Here is a 20,986-nt window from a genome sequence, read left to right as displayed (position 1 = left end):
AGAGCTTACAACCTAAAGGGAAGGGGGAGACACAAGTAATACAAAGTATTATATTACTATTATATTGTTTTGTTGTATACATTAACTTTCTGCAAAATTTAGCCAAGGAGAATCTCACCCTCTAGGGTGCATTTTTAAAGCCTGCCAGCTGAGTTGGCCTGCGCACAAGACAAGAAATGGTGGGAGGACATTTTTCCCATTGTGGGAATTTAGGATGCCTTCTACTGTTTATCATGTTCTACCCAAAAAATCCAAACATCATATATTGAAAAAAAAAAACCACAACTAAAGTATACGAAAATTACCATGTAATGTACTTACTTTCCTCAACCAGCACTTGTAGTTGCTGAGAGGTGGATTCTGGTTGGCTCTGGAATAGCAGAGGTGATGCTGCCAGGTCAGCGGACTGCGGCGAATCCTCCACCACCGCTGACTGCACCTGTTGCTGTTGGCTACCACCTGGCGCCTCCAGTGTGACCACCTGTTGATGTTCGGAGCTGCGTTGACGACCTGTTGGAGACCATTATGTGTTATCTTATGTGTATTTTTGTAATGTATTCACCATACACAGCGAATACATACATACATACATGCAGCGAATGGTAGCTTTGAATGCTAAAATGGTACTCATGTCGATAACATTAAATTTGTAAAAAAATGTCCACTTAAATTTTTAACATATATATAATAGGACATAATCAGAATAATCGCAAATAAGACTAACATTATTCATACGTTTAGTATGAGAATGGTCAGAAAATAGGCCTTTTCTGTCCATATTTCCTGTGAGAAGAAAAATTTCATTGCCATATTATTTAGTGTTTGAGCACGACTTACTAGCAATAATTTCAGCCCTCAAATGTACAAGAAGGTCGGGCTGCCGTCTCCGCAGATCACTCCATCGGCGTTGCAACTGCACAATGGAGCGGCGGGTACCAACCTGCATACACAGACGCCTGCGCACGGCTCTGTATGCCTGCAGTTTGTCATCATTTCCCACATACCTCCCTGCGGGCTCAAAACAACGGTCCATCGTTGCTGTCAGCACCCGCAGTTCGGTACGTGAGAATACTGCAGACCTCATTTTGTCTCAGAAATGACAGTTTAATATCCTGCTTACCGATTGGTTCTCAGTGCACGTCGGTGCGTCTGCACGTCCATCGCGGAACCTGTACTAAGATGGCTGACTGACCTGTCAATCACTGCTCAAGCAAGCCTAGCGTTCTTGCGTGTACGCAACTGAACGCACCACTATAAAATTGCATACAGCATGCGATAGTTCGCCCTGACAATTTCTGCATGGCTTTTCTAAGTTGTTGCTGTCAGGAAACGGTTAATATTGCCACATATTGAGGTAAGTAACATGGGCCTAGGTCTGCTACCTGACATAGCGTGGCAGGAAATGAAATAATTGCACTTTCTTTTTTCCTTTTTTAGATTGTACTCACTTTGCAATTAAAAAATCTTCAAAAACAGGAGAACCTTGCTCCATTGTGGGGTAAGTAACATGGGCCTAGGTCTGCTACCTGACATAGATAGCGTGGTAGGAAACGAAATAATTGCACTTTCTTTTTTCCAGGAGAACCTGAACATGTCTGAACAAGACTCCAATGAGCCATCCGGCTCATCATCTGCTGCTGCTGCTGCTAAAAAAACACGACAGCCTAATTTCACAAAAAATGAAATCAACATTTTGGTCAAATTGGCTGTTGATAGGCTCCACTCCACTCCGCGTCCACTCTCTGCACCATCAAAAGCAAGAATATGGGAAGAAATTACAAATGAGGTCAATGCCGTGCCTCCAATCAGACGCAAGGTTAATGAGGTCCAGAAAAGGTAAATATTTAAGCGTACAAAAATTGGTTAAATGTGTCAAGATTTTGTGGATAATATTATCCTGCTAATGTGCCTATTTTGCACACAGGTGGCAAGACTTTAAACGCCGCCTAAAAGATAAAATTTCTGAACACAGAAGACATGCAAGAATGACAGGTGGTGGACCTCCAGCAATGCTGGAATTGACTCCATTGGAGACCAGGGCATTGGCCTCTTTGGATGCGGAGATGGTTTAAGGTGTGGGCCGCATTGACACCAGACGTAGCCCAGCCGCCATCGAGCCTATGACAGCTACAGGTATATACACACACATATATATAAATATATAAATTCACACTAATTACCTAAGGACGGCATTATTTATTTCATTTTTTCCCCTTGTAGGGCCCAATACAGCAGAAGACATTTCAGAGGATGAGCTGGTGGAGGAGCCACGTGATGTGGAAGAGCATCAGATGAGTGAGGAGCCAGAAGTCAGTGAACGGGAATCACTGCACGCATGCTATCACAGTATTAGAGACACAAATGCCACTATTGAGTCCAATACCACAGATATCGCCACAACCCCTTACCTGTATGGAGCACACTTTCCACAGTAGCCTCACCCGTATAGAGAGCACTATGGACTTAAACCTTTCATCTATCAACACTACCCTTACCCGTCTCACTGACCTTATTGCAGTGTATATCACCAATCCACAATCACGCATATCACAGGAATCTTCTCCTACTTCTTTCTCTCCATCTCTTAGTCCCATGTATCAATCATACTACACTTCACCCGATTATCATTCCACAAGTAGGCCTTATAGCGCGCACCCGTCTTCATATATTGAACAACTCCACTCTCAAGGTTCTATTGGTTCTAGTCTAAGACCCCAAATACATCGCCATCATTTTCAAACCAACCCATATGTTGACATTGAACCATATTTCCATTCTAATCAGCCTCATCTGCCATCTCTGCCCCATCTGCCATATCTGCCCCATCTGCCCCATCTGCCATCTCTGCCCCATCTGCCATCTCTGTCCCATCTACCCCATCTGCCATATCTGCCCCATCTGCCATCTCTGCCCCATCTGCCCCATCTGCCATATCTGCCCCATCTGCCATCTCTGCCCCATCTGCCATATCTGCCCCATCTGCCATCTCTGCCCCATCTGCCATATCTGCCCCATCTGCCATCTCTGCCCCATCTGCCATCTCTGCCCCATCTGCCATATCTGCCCCATCTGCCCCATCTACCATCTCTGCTCCATCTGCCATCTCTGCCACCCGTGCACCCCGTTCCCCCCGTGCACCCCGTGCACCCCGTGCCACACAATCGTCGGCTGCTGCACAGTCACTCACTGCTGCTCCACTGGCCTCTGCTTCCTCACCACTGTTGCCTTCTATGTCACGGGTTACCAGAAGCCAGACTCATCCTCGATGCGATGCAACCATTATACCAGCAAAGAGGGCCCGTAAAAAAAAATAATTGTTTGTTTGATGTGTTTTTGCTATTGTGTAAATAAATTGTATAATTATAAACTTATTAGCTATGTATGTTGTATTTTTAAAAAAACATTACAAAAACACTTACAAGAGAAGTAGGTGTCCAGGACATATTGCTTGAAAGACACAGCATCAACTGATTCTCGAGGGCTGGGGTCAGCATCTAACACCTCATGGACAGCAACCTCGGCCTCCTCCACCCAAGGAACCCCACTCCTAATGGCGATGTTATGGAACACCACGCACAGAGCTATGATATCACACACAGTGGATGGAGCATACATTAGAGCACCACCAGACTGATCTAGGCACCGGAATCTGGCCTTTAAAAGACCAAATGCCCGCTCCACAACCGATCTAGTGGCTGTATGTGCGGAGTGGTATGCCATCTCCTGCTCCGTACGTGGGTTTAATAGAGGAGTGAGGAGCCAAGGGCGAAAAGGGTATGTGTTATCTCCTACAAGGGGTGACAAGAAGGAAAAAGTTTAAAAATATGAGCGAGTGTCATGATTGTAGACACAAATAACTATATCTATGCCAACAAGACAGGCAACATGGATGAGAAATAATGGCAAAAGAAGCAATCAGACACATAACATATTCAATGTATTTGTAACCAAGGTTTAAGTTTTTGAACAACTTTTCATATAGGCAGCTATCCATGTTGGATTTTAAGGTAAACATCACAATTAAATGTACTTTTGAATGATATTGCAATGTGCCTTTGTAATATATCTACTTAGCTACCAAACTTAAGACATTACTATTTCCACTTTAAACTACTACATACATGACATGTTTGTTAAATAATAAAAATACCTAATAGCCACGCATCACCATTCGGCCTTGCACCACCTTGCCTCAGTTGCAATCTTTCCCACATCCCTGATTGCCGGAAGGCAAAGGAGTCATGTGTCCTCCCTGGCCACATAGCTACCAGGTTATGAATCTGGAGAGAGGCGTCACATATAGCTTGGACATTTATAGAATGGAAATGCTTGCGATTTAAAAAATTAACAGCATTCCCACCGGAGGGGACCAAGGCTACATGAGTCCCATCGACTGCCCCATGACATGCGGGAAACCGGCTATGTGGGAAAACTGCCGTTTTATCGGCACCAGGGACTCCGCATCGAGTGGCAGATGTATGAATTGCCTTAGACGCGACACAAACGCCCCCAAAACAACCTTTAGCACACGACTGAAGGACTTCTGGGACATCCCTGAAGCGACTCCCACAGTGGTCTGAAATGACCCTGTCGCGCAAAAGTGCAATACCGCCAACAGTTTAGTCAATGGCGGTATTGCTGTTGGGCTGTTGCGCTTGGGCTCCAGGTCAATCTGCACTATGCGCAGGGTGTCCAGAATGACACGAGGCGGGAGCCGATAACGCCGCACCACCTCAGCATCAGACATGCCAAAGAGGCTGACACGTGGCCTGAACACACGCTCCCTTGGTCGGCGATGATGGGTTACTTGCTGATTTTGGGGGCAGCGATGCTGGCTGCCCTCCTGTGCTGCCACATGTGCCTCGGCCATTTCTAAGAAACGCTATAGTTGAAAAGAGAAGGATGTGATAAAAATACAATTAACTCATAGTTTGGAAAATGTCACTCCTATTTGCACAGCAAACATTGACAATATACTTACACCAACAAGTGGGTTGGCCAAACTCATAATGTGGCTAAAAAAACAAAACAAAAATTGTCAGAGGGTGAATAAGAAGTTATGGCATCTGCTTCTATGCTATGTCAGGTTGCAGACCTAGACCCATGTTACTTACCTCAAAATGGAGCAGGATTATCCTGGTCACTTGCAAACAATTGTCAATGGGAAACTAAAAAAGATAAAAAAAAGTAAACAAAAGACTAAAATAATCTACAAAGTACTACACAGCCCAATACAAGCAAACTATTATCTGTAACTATTATCTGAAACAAAGTATAACACCCAAAATAACAAAAAAGTCCAAGACAATTCAAACAATAAAATGTTAAAACAAATCAACCAAAGTAACCATAGTAATATCTTAAAATATATCATGCAAACATACCAGTAAATGAATCAGCAGTGAACAGGGCACATCATCTACGCCGAGCTTTATAGCAGTGGTTAATTAGCAGAGAGTATGCAGGTGAGGGTCTGCATGCGTCCTGATCAAATGGGCGTTCCTTCGGATAAGTTGTGTGTGCTCGAGGTTTAGAACTGAGAGATAAACTAGACCCTCGGCAGGCGCACTGCGTACGCGCCACCACAAACGCGATCACCTGCGTTCGCACCACTATGACTTGGACGTAGTTAGACGGGAACGCCCCTATGAGAAATTGACTACGTCACCACGCCCCTCAACCTCCCTGTTCCCGCCCAGAACTCGTAGCTCGTCGCAAATGGGTTTTGCGATCGCGGACGTACAGTTTTTGCGTTCGCGAAAGTAAACTGACCCGGCAACCGAGCATGCGCACTAAACTTTGGCGTTCGCTACGCGCTGAAAAGGGAAATACGTCCCTTGATTACTCAGGCCCCCAGTGGTGATGCAGATGAGTCAGCGCAACATTTAGACATTTGGTCTGGTCTAAAAGAATTGCCCAAAAATCGTGACAGCTCTGTCATAAAATGAACTTCAATTTCCGCGAGGAAAGTCATTATTGGCAATCACATCATAGTACAGATACTACTGTAATGGTGGATTCCAGCACTGATGAGGGTGAGGATAAGCATGAGGATGATGACAGTGTAGATTGCAGGTGCTGGAATCTAGCTAAGAGAAGGGAGCTGGCTGATGCTGGTATACTTGTTAATATTTTGGTTAGAATGTTATGTTGGCAATTTTATGTTTTCCTACAGTAAACTTTCACCTTTATTAGAGAGGTGTTTTTTTCTTTAAAAAGGTAAAAGGTTTTTTTCACATTTTTGTTTCCCTAACATAAAACCACTACGCACTTCAACATAGGCTTTAGCAGATGACGAAGATGGACTAGTGTCATCATGATGACTGGTCCCAGCAACTGCTTGGTGCTCTTGGTCTTCTGTGGACTGATGTGCATACATATCGATGGCACAGAGCAATGTGACTAATGACAAGAACAATGTGACTGAAGACTAGGGATGTGCACCGGCGACTTTTGGTGTCTCGTGTTTTGTGTTTTGGATTCGGATTTTCGTGATGTTTTGGGTTCGGATTTGTTTCGCAAAACACCTGCCGAAAGGTTTTGGTTCGGATTTAAGGTTTTGGATTCAGATTTTTTTTTTAAAAAAGCATAAAAAGTTCAAAAATCAAGTTTTTGGGCTTATTTTCACTCCTACGCTATTATTAACCTCAATAACATTCAATAACAAGCATTTCCACTAATTTACAGTGTATTCTGAACACCTCACAATATAGTAATTAGTCCAAAATGTTGCAACGAGGTATTTTTCTGGACTGCGCAATGGAGTGGTCCCCACAATATAATAAGAAAACCATCAACTGGTCTTAATCGCACCAAAAAATGTACCTGGACTGCGTAGAGGAGTGGGTCACCACAATATAATAAGAAAACCATCAACTGGTCTTAATCGCACCAAAAAATGTATCTGGACTGCGTAGAGGAGTGGTCACCACAATATATATAATAAGCAAACCATCAACTGGTATGAATCGCACCGAATAATGTACCTGTACTGCGTAGAGGAGTGGTCACCACAATATAAATTAAAAACCCTGAACTTGTATGATTCGCACCAATAAATGTATCTGGACTGCGTAGAGGAGTGGGTCACCACAATATAATAAGAAAACCATCAACTGGTCTTAATCGCACCAAAAAATGTACCTGGACTGCGTAGAGGAGTGGGTCACCACAATATAAATTAAAAACCCTGAACTTGTATGATTCGCACCAATAAATGTATCTGGACTGCGTAGAGGAGTGGTCACCACAATATATATAATAAGAAAACCATCAACTGGTATGAATCGCACCGAATAATGTACCTGGACTGCGTAGAGGAGTGGTCACCACAATATAAATTAAAAACCCTGAACTTGTATGATTCGCACCAATAAATGTATCTGGACTGCGTAGAGGAGTAGTTCACCACAATATAATAAGAAAACATCAACTGGTCTTAATCGCACCAAAAAATGTACCTGGACTGCATAGAGGAGTGGGTCACCACAATATAATTAATAAAAAACCCTTCACGGCTCTGAATTCCCCCCAAAAAAATCTGGACTGCGTAGTGGGGTGGCCCCGTTACTAAATTTGATACCGGGGCCACAATATAATAAATAGTTACACCCTCAACTGGTCAGAATTCCACCAAACAAGTATCTGGATTGCGTAGTGGGGTGGCCCCGGTACTAAATTTGATACCGGGGCCACAATACCTCCTCCAAGTTCCAAGTGTAGTGTTTATAACATATTAACACTACACTAATTCTAGCACGTCAAACCCTCTTGTTTTAAATAATGACAGGGCATTTAACTTTTGATTAAATTTTTTGAATTTGTTGACATTTTCTTTTACTTTTTGAACATGGCAAACGGCTGTTGAATGGTCACATAATGCCAAAAAAATAGTTGCAAGATGGAATTGTCCTTGGGCCCTCCCACCCACCCTTATGTTGTTGAAATAGGACATGCACACTTTAACAAACCAATCATTTCAGCGACTGGGCCTACCAAACAACTGTGGCTGAAATGATTGGTTTGTTTGGGCCCCCACACCAAAAAAACAATTCATCTCTCCCTGTACAAACTAAACAGGCTCTACTGAGGAAAGATGTCATCCTCATCCTCAATCTCTGATTCCTCTCCCCCTACAGTGTGTACTTCCTCCTCCTCACACATTATCAATTCGTCCCCGCTGGACTCCACAACCACAGGTCCCTCTGTACTGTCTGGAGGGCAGTGCTGTACTTCATTGAGGAATTGTCACGGGCACTAGGAGTCTTTACCCAGGGATCACCAGGTGATAAGCTTACCAGAGCAGTATAGGTGGTAATGTGGTACTCTGGTAGCGGGGTGATCACGGAACAGGAGACAGCAGATGATAGAGATGCTCGGGAAAGTCTATGACTAGCAGCACTGGTAATATATATGTAGTAATACACGAGGAACTGAATGGACAAAGGACACGTGAGGGTAGTCAGTGGTCTGCGGTAGCAAGTTGTACCACTGCTATAGTGAGGAGGAATGTCCAACAGAAACGAGGAGGTGATGAGAGTCAGCGGTCTGCGTTTAGCAAGTTGTACCGCTGTCTGGGTGAAGGAATGTGATCCAGGTGAAAGTATCCGGGAAGTCAGTGGTCTGCGTTAGCAAGTTGTACCACTGCTATGTGAGAGGACACTGGAACAGGTGACACTGGAAACAGGAATCAGTGGTCTGCCTCTAGCAAGTTGTACCACTGAATATATATGTGAGGAGGAGCACGGGGAGAGGCTGCAATACAGAGGATACACGGGCACCTTGAACTTGATCCACAATGACATGCACAATATAGTAATGACTGAACAGCACTGCAATAATACAAAGTCATAGAAACTATCCGGGCAAAAGATAACACAGTCAATGATGGCAAAAGTCTCAGCGGATAGTAAGCTCCAGAGGAGAACAACTCAGTCCAGCAAGATATGCAATACACCAGCACAGTCAATGAGAAGTATGCATACCGTGGTTCAGGAGCAGGCTGTCAGACAGGAGTGCAGAGATACCTGAACGGCTGGAGGCCGGCAGGATGCGAAGTCCCTGGAGGGTGAAGCGGTAATCAAGTAGGTGCAGCGCACAGGTAGGTAGACCAGCAGGGGAACAAATACTCAGGAAGCAGTAGTATATAGAACTGGACTCCTGGAGGACCCTGAAGAATAGCGATGGTCTAGATGAGATGAAAGCAGTGAGGCGCAGATCCGATGCAGACTGGCGAGTAGAGACCAGCAGGAACACTGAGAAGCACGGAGAGCGGATCAGCTGCTGCAGACACGAGTAGAACTGAGGAGTAGCAGCCAGCAGGACTCTGCAGGTACACGGAGGTAGCGGATAGCAACCAGCAGGTGCAGCCACGATGAAACACGGGAGAGTAGAGCTGAGCTGGAACTGTTGAGCACGGAGAGCAGCGGATAGGAATCAGTTGTAGCAGTCTCGAGGAAACACGGGAGAGTTGAGATGAGCTGAAGACTGTAGCGCACGGAGGCAGCAGATAGGAATCAGCCAAACAGTCACGATGAAACACAGGAGAGTTGAAGTGGTCTGAGGACTGTAGTGCACGGAGGCAGCGGATAGGAATCAGCAACAGTCACGATGAAACACAGCAGAGTTGAAGTGGTCTGAAGACTGTAGTGCACGGAGGCAGCGGATAGGAATCAGCAACAGTCACGATGAAACACAGCAGAGTTGAAGTGGTCTGAAGACTGTAGTGCACGGAGGCAGCGGATAGGAATCAGCTAACAGTCATGATGAAACACAGCAGAGTTGAAGTGGTCTGAAGACTGTAGTGCACGGAGGCAGCGGATAGGAATCAGCTAACAGTCACGATGAAACACAGCAGAGTTGAAGTGGTCTGAAGACTGTAGTGCACGGAGGCAGCGGATAGGAATCAGCTAACAGTCACGATGAAACACAGGAGAGTTGAAGTGGTCTGGAAACCACAGGAGTAGAAGTGGTCTGGAAACCACAGGAATCAGTAGCGCTGAATACACGAGGAAACACAGGAACACCTTCAGAGGCTCATGGGGAATGAGACTCCAAGATCAGGCAACGAGGAATGGACAGCAGGTGCTTTAAATAGGGAGTGTTGCCTGATCAGCCAATTAAGTAAAAGGAACAGGTACTGAAGGTTTTGAAAGGGCTGCGCATGCGCAGACCCTCAGGATGGTGGACGGCCACGGTTCCTAAACACACGGGAAGAAGCACTCACAGTCTGGTGAGTGACAGGAATTGATTATTCATTTTTATAAACATCATTTTTTCAACGTTGTGAGGAAGCAACCTCCTTCTCTGCTCACTGACCAGGTTCCCCGCTGCACTAAAAACTCTTTCCGAGTACACACTGGAGGGGGGACAACTCAGGTAAAATAGAGCCAGTTTGTACAGGGGCTTCCAAACTGCCTTTTTTTTCCTGCCAGTAACAATATGGACTGTCTGACATGTCTATTTGGATGGTGTCAGCAAAATAATCCTCCACCATTTTTTCAATTGTGACAGCATCCAATGCAGCGACAGTAGACATGTCTGCAATGGTTGGCAGGTCCTTCAGTCCGGACCAGATGTTATCAGCATCCCCTGCCAGCGGCTCTTTTAGGAAAACTGAGCTTTTTCCTCACAGCCATAGATGTAGAAGAAAATGAGGGTGGAGCTGTTGGCATGTCACAGTCCTCTTCAGAGGACAATCTCCTGACCAGAAGGTCTTTGCACCACTGTAGACTTGTGTCCGCCGGAAACAGAGACACAACATATGCTTTAAACCGAGGATCGTGCACGGTGGCCAGAATGTATTTCTCTGACTTTAAAAGAGTGACCACCCTCGGATCCTGGCAAAGCGTACGAAGGGCTACATCCACAAGAGCTACATGCTTGGTGTAATCGCAATGGTTTACCAGCTCCTCCCTCACTTTCTCCAGCTGCTTCTGCAACAGCCTGATCAGGGGAATAACCTGACTCATGCTGGCAGTGTCGGAACTGACTTCTCGTGTGGCAAGTTCAAACGGCTGGAGAACCTTGCACAACACGGAAATCAGTCTCCACTGCGCTTGACTCAGGCGCATCCCCACTCCTTTGCCTATGTCGTAGGTGGATGTGTAGACCTGAATGGCCTTTTGCTGCTCCTCCATCCTCTGCAGCATATAGAGGGTGGAGTTCCAGCGCATCACAACCTCTTGTTTGAGGTGATGGCAGGGCAGGTTCATGCTTTTTTGATGTGCCTCTAGTCTGCAGTAGGCACTGGCTGAATGCCGAAAGTGTCCAGCAATTTTGCACGCCACCGCAAGCATCTCCTGCACACCCCTGTCACTCTTGAGGTAATGCTGCACCACCAAATTAATGGTGTGTGCAAAACATGGGACGTGCTGGAAATTGCCCATATTTAATGCCCGCACAATGTTACTGGCATTGTCTGACACCACAAATCCCCATGAGAGTCTAAGTGGGGTAAGCCACTGGAAGATAATTTCCCTTAGTTTCTCTAATATGTTGTCAGCGTTGTGCCTCTTATTAAAGCCTGTAATACACAATGTTGCCTGCCTTTGCACGAGCAGCCATTTTGTAGATGCTGCTACTGATGCAGCTGTTGCTGTTGCTGAGGAAGGCGATGCATCTACCCAGTGGGCTGTCACAGTCATATAGTCCTTCGTTTGCCCAGAACCACTTGTCCACATGTCCGTGGTTAAGTGGACAGTGGGTACAACTGCATTTTTTAGAGCACTGAGGACACTTGATCGTACTTCTCTGTACATTTTTGGTATCGCCTGCCTAGTGAAGTGGAATCTCGACGGGATTTGGTACCGGGGACACAATACCTCCATCAACCCTCTAAATCCCACTCCACTGATGGCGGACACCGGGCGCACGTCTAACACCAACATTGCAGTTACAGCCGCAGTTATACGCTTTGTAATAGGGTGACTACTATCGTATTTTGTGGTCATGGCAAACGACTGTTGGACGGTCAATTGTTTTGTGAAAGACTTAGCGGTCTTACGACTTCCCCTCTGGGAAGATGACCGACTAACAGCAGCAACAGCAGCAGTGGCAGTAGTAGGCGTACCGCTGCAGGATTCCTCGGATGAATCCCGTATTGGAGAGGACTCAGTCTGGCTGCTGACTTGGGCTGCAGGACTGAATCTGATGGAGATCGTGGAGGAAGTTGACGAGGAGGGTGTTGCTGGTGTGTATCCAACTGGACCACGGGATTTAGGTGTCCCTGTACCGATGACGGTCCTAGCCCCAGTTCCTGAACTAACCACTGAACTATGAAGGTTATTCAGGTGACGTATAAGGGAGGATGTCCCTAGGTGGGCAAGATCCTTACCCCTGCTTATTTGAGCTTTACATAAGCTACATATGGCCATACATTGGTTGTCCGGATTTGGATAAAAATAACTCCAGACCGAAGAGGTGCATTTTTTGGTCTTCTGACCAGGCATGACGATGGGCTTTTTCATCCCATGGACATCAGCTGTTTCCCCTACTGGTGCCTCATTTACAATAACAACATCACCATCCTCATCATCAAGTTCCTCCACAGCGCCAGCTACATCATCAATAGCCTCCTCCCGAGCCACCTCTTCCCGTACAGTGATGGGAAGGTCAGGCTTGACAACCACCAACACCCTTGGACACGCCTTGGGGATTTGTGATAATTTCTCTTTAGAAGGCAGAGTTGTTTGCTGTTTTGTTGCTGACAGCATAACTCTCTTCAATTTTTTTGTAGGGGGGGGAGAGGAGGAGGAGGGCTAAGATCCTTGGGTGAAGATGGACCACTAGTCATGAACACGGGCCAGGGCCTAAGCCGTTCCTTGCCACTACGTGTCGTAAATGGCATATTGCCAACTTTACGTTTCTCCTCAGATGATTTTAAGTTTCTCTTTTTGCTTTTTTTTGAGAACTTGGGCTTTTTGGATTTTACATGCCCTGTACTAGGAGATTGGGCATCGGGCTTGGAAGACGACATTGATGGCATTTCATCGTCTATGTCATGACTAGTTGCAGCAGCTTCAGCATTAGGAGGAAGTGGGTCTTGATCTTTCCCTACTTTATCCTCCAAATTTTTGCTCTCCATTATATGTAGCACAAGATACTGCAGAATGTGTGAACTTGGTAATATTGCAGTACCAATGGGCTTATACTGCAGGATTGGTTTTGCAAATTTTGTTGTAATTACATTTTGTTTAAAAAAAAAAATTGTATTTTTTTTTTATAACTTTTTTTAAAATTTTTAAACACTTGGGAATATTGGGGAAATAACTATGCCCTTAGAAGCACAGAGCACGGGACACAGGACCACTGGACTGAACAGGACACAGCACAGGACCCAGCAGCACCACTGAACTCAAAATTGACAGAGCACAGCACACAGCACCACTGGACTGATACTGCAGAATGTGTGAACTTTGTAATATTGCAGCAGTACCACTGGACTTTTACTGCTGAATGTGTGAACTTGGTAATATTGCAGTACCAATGGGCTTATACTGCAGGATTGGTTTGGCAAATTTTGTTGTAATTAAAAAAAAATGTAATTCGTTTTATGTATATTTTTTTATTAACTTTTTTTTAATTTTTTAAACACTTGGGAATATTGGGGAAATAACTATGCCCTTAGAAGCACAGAGCACGGGACACAGGACCACTGGACTGAACAGGACGCAGCACACAGGACCCAGCAGCACCACTGAACTCAAAATTGACAGAACACAGCACACAGCACCGCTGGACTGATACTGCAGAACACAGCACAGAACTAAACAGCACAGCATGAGATCTACCAGAACAGAGGACCACCTAACACACCCTCCCTCTACCCTGATCAATGCCCGAGTGAAGATGGCGGCGACTAGCGGGGAATTTATAGGTTCCGAGTATCGCGAGATCCGACAGCGGGATTATGAGTCAGAGCCTCGGTTTCAATTTTTCATTTGGCGCCAATACCCGGATCTGTCTCGGATCCGACTCGGATCGGCAACGTTCGGGTGGGCTCGGATTCAGGAAATTTGAGTGCGCTCATCTCTACTGAAGACTGGAGAGTGACAACAACACTGCTACCCCTGTTTCTGTGTGACCAATGGCACTGAGACTGGAGAGTGACAAGAACAATGTGAATGGTGACTGGAGAGTGACCGAAACACTGCTACTCTTCCTGTTTATGTATGTTTCATTATGGACCCCCGGGTAAAGCAGTGCATCGGGGCCCATTAATATGGAAAATACATCCACAATGCTTAAGATAAAGCAGTTAATAAAAAGGCATACAAATATAATGCAATTGTTTATTATAAAATAAAAAGGATAAAACACAAAATTGATACCTCACTTATAATCAAGTTTCTGGTGCTGGGAGAAGCAGAAAAAATGGGACCCTCTTCAATATCAAATTGACTCCCTCAGAGTGAACCAGGACTTACATTTTCACTACAGTTTTAAAACCAAGCTGCAGGCCCCCCCAGCCCCCTTTCCTGTGAGGTCAGAACCAACAGGACTGTAGAATGCAAATTAGGGTTTTAGGATTCTGCTGTAGAAAACACCTTCAAGTCAGGTTTTCTTTACACTGTCCTAACTGTTCAACAGTATGGCTTACAAACATGATTTTACCTCCACGCCATATAACATAAGTTTCCCTTCATCTGCATACCAAACATGCCTCTAGTAAGTATAATATTGGAGAAAATTATATGATATTTTCCTGTGACCCAATTCAGCTTGAATCTGTCATTAACATACAACCCTGTCTCTACAGTCAGCATGTCTGAGGCCTCCCAAACATGTATTAGAATTCATTGTCTTGAAAGAGAGATTTTTAAAGGCTTTCACATTTCACATTTGCGACCTGCCATAAATGTATATACGTGTGTGTGTGTGTGTGTGTGTGTGTGTGTGTGTGTGTGTGTGTGTGTAAGAAAAATAAGTAATTTTATATATATATGGCACGGAGGAAGGGACCAGGGAGGAAGCTGGATTGCCACCTGACCTGACTATCTGACCGTTCCGCAAAAGGTAAGTTTTTGTTTTTTTTATATGATTTTTTATTTTCATTCATTCTGCAGGGTCCCCGGGCACCTGCCCATCATGCCCAGTCGGAAAGATGGCCCTGGGCACAATACAATGTCACTGGAGACTTTTAAGAACACTGCCATACCTCCTGTTTCTGTGTGAGCTATGGCACAGAGCAATGTGACTGGAGAATTTTAAGCATACTGCCACCCCTATTATTTCTGTTTCAGCACTGACTATGAGGAATGGCTCGTAAACTGTAGACTGGCATGAACGCTGCCACCTCTCCTGTGTCTGTGTGAGTTATGGCACAGTACAATGTCACTGAAGACTTTTAAGAACACTGCCATCCCTCCTGTTTCTGTGTGAGCTATGGCACAGAGCAATGTGACTGGAGAATTTTAGAACACCATAACTCTCTGAAAAATGGCGCTAGATCCCCGTGGAGGGCGGTACTTAAAGAATCCAAATCCAATCCAACAACGCAACAATGACGTTTTGCCTCATTTTCAGTTCCAAGGGCAAGCGAAAATACCTGATCTGCAATGTTCAGATGGGCTCGGTTTTCGGAAAACTAAGCCTGAGCATCTCTAATTTAAAGTTACATTTATGCATAAATTCAGAATATTCTTAAGAGTTCAGAAACGTTCTAGCACCACTGTCTACTCTAACCACTTTACACACGAATAAGGAGGATGTAAAGAAAGATAACAAATTGACTCTAATCTATCCCATCTTAAAAAGAAAAATTGTAAAAATCTATAATAATTTGTTCTGTAACAGTTTTGATTCATATATATGTAAATATTTAAATATAAAATAGCTCTTTCATATAATACAACTTGTAGTTTTTTGGGGTGTTTTTAACACATTGTAGATAAGTATGACCTATACATAATGTATACTAAGCGATGAATCCATCTGAAGCATTGAGCAACTACTGGAAAGAGAACAAAGTATTTAGTGATTGTCAGCACCCTGAGCTCTGCCTGCAAATGTTGATATAAAGAAATATGAAAGATGAAGTCGGGTGTCTTTTTATTCATATATTGTGTCAATTTACAGTCTAAATGCGGACTTCTCTTACAGCATCAGCAAAGTGAAATCTAGGTCCGGATGAAATGTGCAAGTTAGTGTGAATGCCACTTCACATTCTTTATGAATGATTCTTGGAGACGTGTATAATGCTAACCCAAAGAGCAGCACTAGAGCAGCAGAAAGTATCTAGAGCAATATATAAATACACATTTTCAATATTCAATATTTTACTATCTACATACCAATAGCTGAAAATGTTATATAAAATGCTTTGTTGATTGATAGTTTTATGTCTAAGTGCTCTGTTGGGTTTTAGCGCCTAGCCTAGGTAAAAGGATTTTTTTACGTTTTAAAAGGATGAATTTCATATTTATGATTCCTTATATGTCTCTTTTATGGTTTTGCTTTTAAAGTTCTGATTTTTTTTTTTGTCGGTCAACAATGTGTATGTCTGTAAATATTGTTGTTATGTTTTATCTACTTACTGCTTACATAAACTTCCCTGAAAAGTACATATTTGTAAGATAATAGGTAAAAGACTTTCAGAACATTCCTTAAGAAAGAAGGGGGGGGGGGAATCGAAGTAGAATAAAGGTAAAAAAATAAAAACACTTTTATATGAGCAATAAATATTAACACCCTCGGGAGAAACACAAAAAAGTTTTTTTTGCTCTAGAAATTTACTTTAGATTATCACTGCCCCTAAAGGTATGTAGAATTTGTTCAATGGGCTTACATCTCAAAGATGACAGTTTATGCCAAACCTCTACGAAATGTTTTGCCAGGGGATAATCAGATTTTTGGGACTCTACGGCAGCATGGCAGTGATTTCTGCAAGGGCATTCTGTCATTTAACTTATACTCAGTCTTGCTTTCAAATAAGATACAGAAGCATTTAATAAAATAGATACTATGATTGTTGTTACAGTGGAGGGTTTGCATATTTTTCAATAGTGTGAATGGCAAAAAAGCCCCCTTTAATAAGATTGTTGCACATGACACACTCGGTATATTATAGACTTTGAACTAAAAAAGTATGGTTGGTCTTGGTGTATTTGTCCACGGGGTCAGTACAGCACGGTGGCTTAGTGGTTAGCACTTCTGCCTCACAGCACTGTGTTTGCCAGTTCAATTCCTGACTATGGCCTTATCTGTGTGGAATTTGTATGTTCTCCCCGTGTTTCCATGGGTCTCCTCCGGGTCCTCCGGTTTCCTCCCACACTCCAAAAAAGATAGTAGTGTGTTAATTAGCTGCTATTAAATTGACGTTAGTCTCTCTCAGTTTGTGTGTGTATATTAGGGAATTTAGACTGTAAGCTCCAATGGGGCAGGAACTGATGTGAGTGAGTTCTCTGTACAATGCTGTAGAAGTAGCCCTATATAAATAAATTATGATGATGATGCTAAAAAGGAGGCCAAGGATGATAGCTGAACTTTTCTGAGTGCAGACTGTACACCTCATGCATTAATCCGCGGACACGATTTGGCAAGTTTAGCATATAACCTGTTTTATTGTCAGTGAAACTGTAGAATGTGTACTGAAAAAATACAAACCCTTGATATCATGTTTGTGACGTTCTTGATCATCTGAAAATAAAGAACCCCAGTCAGTAATTTTGCAGTCCTCTGAACTTGGATTCAGAAAGAGAAGCAGGGTATTAATCCATCGATATTTTTTATACAAATTGTTCTGCCATAGTATGGTGTCACTAGGAACGCAAATCAATTAAAAATAAATATTTTAGGAGAAACTTTATTGACAAATGAGTTGAATAAGGACTATCATAACATAAAAAGACTTTTTATCTATAGGCTTTCCCCTAACTGCACTTTTCGGGTCATTCCCACTTTACCTTCCCTCTCCTGCTCTTCCTTTGAAGTACACTCCATCCGGCTCTTCTCCCCCATCCACCTCTGTGTCTCCATCATCTACCGTCCCCCAGGCCCATCCTCCCTTTTCCTTGACAACTTCGCTTCATGGCTCCCCCACTACCTTTCCTCTGACCTTCCCTCCATCATACTTGGTGACTTTAATATTCCTATTGACAACAGTTCTGACCCCGCCACTATCAAAATTCTCGCCCTCTGCTCCTCCCTAGGCTTTACTCAGTGGACCTCTTCCCCCACCCACTGTCTTGGTCACTCCCTTGACCTTGTCTTCTCTCATCTCTGTGATCTCTCTGACTTCTCCAACTCTCCCTTCCCACTCTCTGACCACCATCTCCTCTCCTTCACTCTGTCCTCCTCCCCTGCTCCTGCCTCGCCCAAAGCCACCCTCACCAGGCGCAACCTTGACGCTATTGACCCTACGTCCTTCTCCTCCTCTCTTGAAACTCTCCTATCACCCCTTCCCTCCCTGGTCTGTCCTGACCAGGTGTCCTCCCTCTACAATCTCTCCCTCACTACTGCCCTGGACCCTGTCGCCCCGGCCTCTACTGTCAGCAGACGCCGCATTATTCCCCAACCCTGGCACTCAAAACTCACCCGCTTCCTCCAAAAGTGCTCTCGCACTGCTGAACACCTCTGGAGGAAATCTCGTTCCCTGGCCGACTTCATTCACTTTAAATTCATCCTCTCCTCTTTCTGCTCCGCCCTCTCCCCGCCAAACAATCCTTCTTTAAGTCCCTCATTTCTTCTCAGTCCTCCAATCCCCGCCGCCTCTTTGCCACCTTCAGCTCCCTACTCTCCCACCCAACCCCTTCTGTCCTGTCTTCCCTCTCCGCTTCTGACTTTGCCACCTTTTTCTCTTCCAAAATTGAGGCCATCAGACTAAACATCTCCTCCTCCCCTACTCCCGCCTCCCTCTTCGCTTCACCTCCCACCGACACCCAACTCTGGTGCTCCTTCTGCCCTACAACAGGTGAAGAAGTTCGCTCTCTCATTCTCTCCTCTCCACCCTCTACCTGCCCTCTCGATCCCATCCCCTCTCACCTCCTTCACTCTCTTTCTCCCACTGCCTGCTCTTACCTCGCACAACCTATCATTCTCCTCTGGTGTAGTACCCTTCTCATTTAAACACGCTCTCATCTCTCCTATCCTCAAGAAACCCAATCTCGACCCCACATCTCTTGCCAACTATCGCCCTATCTCTCTTCTCCCCTATGCCTCTAAATTACTTGAGCGGAATGTCTGCAGCCGCCTAACCAGGCACCTCTCGGACAATTCCCTCCTTGACCCTCTACAATCCAGCTACCGGCCCCTCCACTCTACTGAAACTGCCCTGGCAAAGGTTACTAATGATCTCCTATCGGCCAAATCCAAGGGTCATTTCTCCCTACTCATCCTCCTTGACCTCTCCGCAGCCTTTGACATCGTGGACCACCCCCTCCTGCTGCAAACTCTTCTCTCTCTCGGCTTCTCTGGTTCTGTCCACGCCGGGTTCAACTCATACCTTGCTAACCGCTCCTTCTCTGTATCCACCTCTGGTTCTTCCTCCTCCCCCTACCATCTCACTGTAGGAGTCCCACAGAGCTCCGTTCTTGGCCCTCTACTCTTTTCGCTCTATACTTCCTCCCTTGGTGCTCTCATCTCCTCCTTTGGCCTTCAGTATCACCTTTATGCTGACGACATTCAAATTTACATCTCTTCACCTGATCTTTCCTCCACCCTCCTCGCTCAGGTATCTGACTGCCTCGCCACCATCTCCTCCTGGATGTTGGAGCGCTTTCTCAAAATCAACATTTCCAAAACTGAACTCATTGTCTTTCCTCCTCCCAGCCTCCCATCCCACCATGACCTCTCCATTGTCGTTAACAACACTACCAACTCCTCTGTCACCCAACTCCGCTGCTTGGGTGTCACCCTTGACTCCTCTCTCTCTTTTGCCCCCCACATTCATTCTCTTGTCCAAGCCTGTCACTTCCAACTACGCAACATCACCTACATCCGTCTCTTTCTCTCTCAGGAGGCCACCAAAACCATCATACACGCACTCATCATCTCCTCCCTGGATTACTGCAACCTCCTCCTCACCGGTCTCCCCCACTCCCGTCTCTCCCCCCTCCGCTCTATACTCAATGCGGCCGCATGACTCATCTACCTCTCACGCCGATCCTCCTCTGCCTCCCCTCTCTGCCTCGCCCTACACTGGCTCTCCTTCCCCTACAGAATTCTTTTCAAACTCCTTACCACCACTTACAAGGCTCTCTCCCACTCTACTGCCCCTTATATCTCTAACCTCCTCTCCATTCACACTCCCGCCCGCTCCCTGCGCTCGGCCAATGACCACCGCCTCTCCTCCACTTTGATCACCTCTTCCCATTCCAGAATCCAGGACTTTTCCCGTGCAGCCCCCCTTCACTGTAATGACCTCCCTCGCTCCATCCGCCTCTCTCCTACTCTGTGCTCCTTCAAACGTGCACTCAAAACTCACCTCTTTCTCAAAGCCTACCAAACATCCACTTAACCCCCATCTCCTCTGCTCATTCTCCCCTCTCTCCCATTCCCTCAACTGGCTCCTCTTGTGCCTGGTCTGTTTTACCCTCCCTTAGGATGTAAGCTTGTATGAGCAGGGCCCTCTTCCCTCCTGTCTCCTTACCCGTTCTTCTACTCTGTGTCTATTGCATCTGCCTGCCTGGAGTTTCTGAAGTATTGGTACTTTTTGTTTATTGTTCTGTACTGTTATAGCCTGTATAGTCTACTGTTTGTACTATGTGCGGCGCTGCGGAAACCTTGTGGCGCCTAACAAAGAAAAGATAATAATAATAATAATAATAATAATGCTAATCTAGACACATGCTGGCATGGTCAACACAGTACTATGACATTGCAAATAGAACTGTTTAAAATAAAATAATTCTGATTACTTGGAGCAGCATGGTGGTACAGCTACTTCACAACACTGAGGGTCATGGGCTCAATTTCAACCAAGACCCTGTATGTGTGGAGTTTGTATGTTCTCTTCATGTTTGAGTGGGCTTTTCTCCAGGTTCTCCGA

Source organism: Mixophyes fleayi, chromosome 1 (genome assembly GCF_038048845.1).
Source record: "Mixophyes fleayi isolate aMixFle1 chromosome 1, aMixFle1.hap1, whole genome shotgun sequence".
Classification (NCBI taxonomy): Eukaryota; Metazoa; Chordata; class Amphibia; order Anura; family Limnodynastidae; genus Mixophyes; species Mixophyes fleayi.
Note: the sequence above shows the minus strand (reverse complement) of the source record.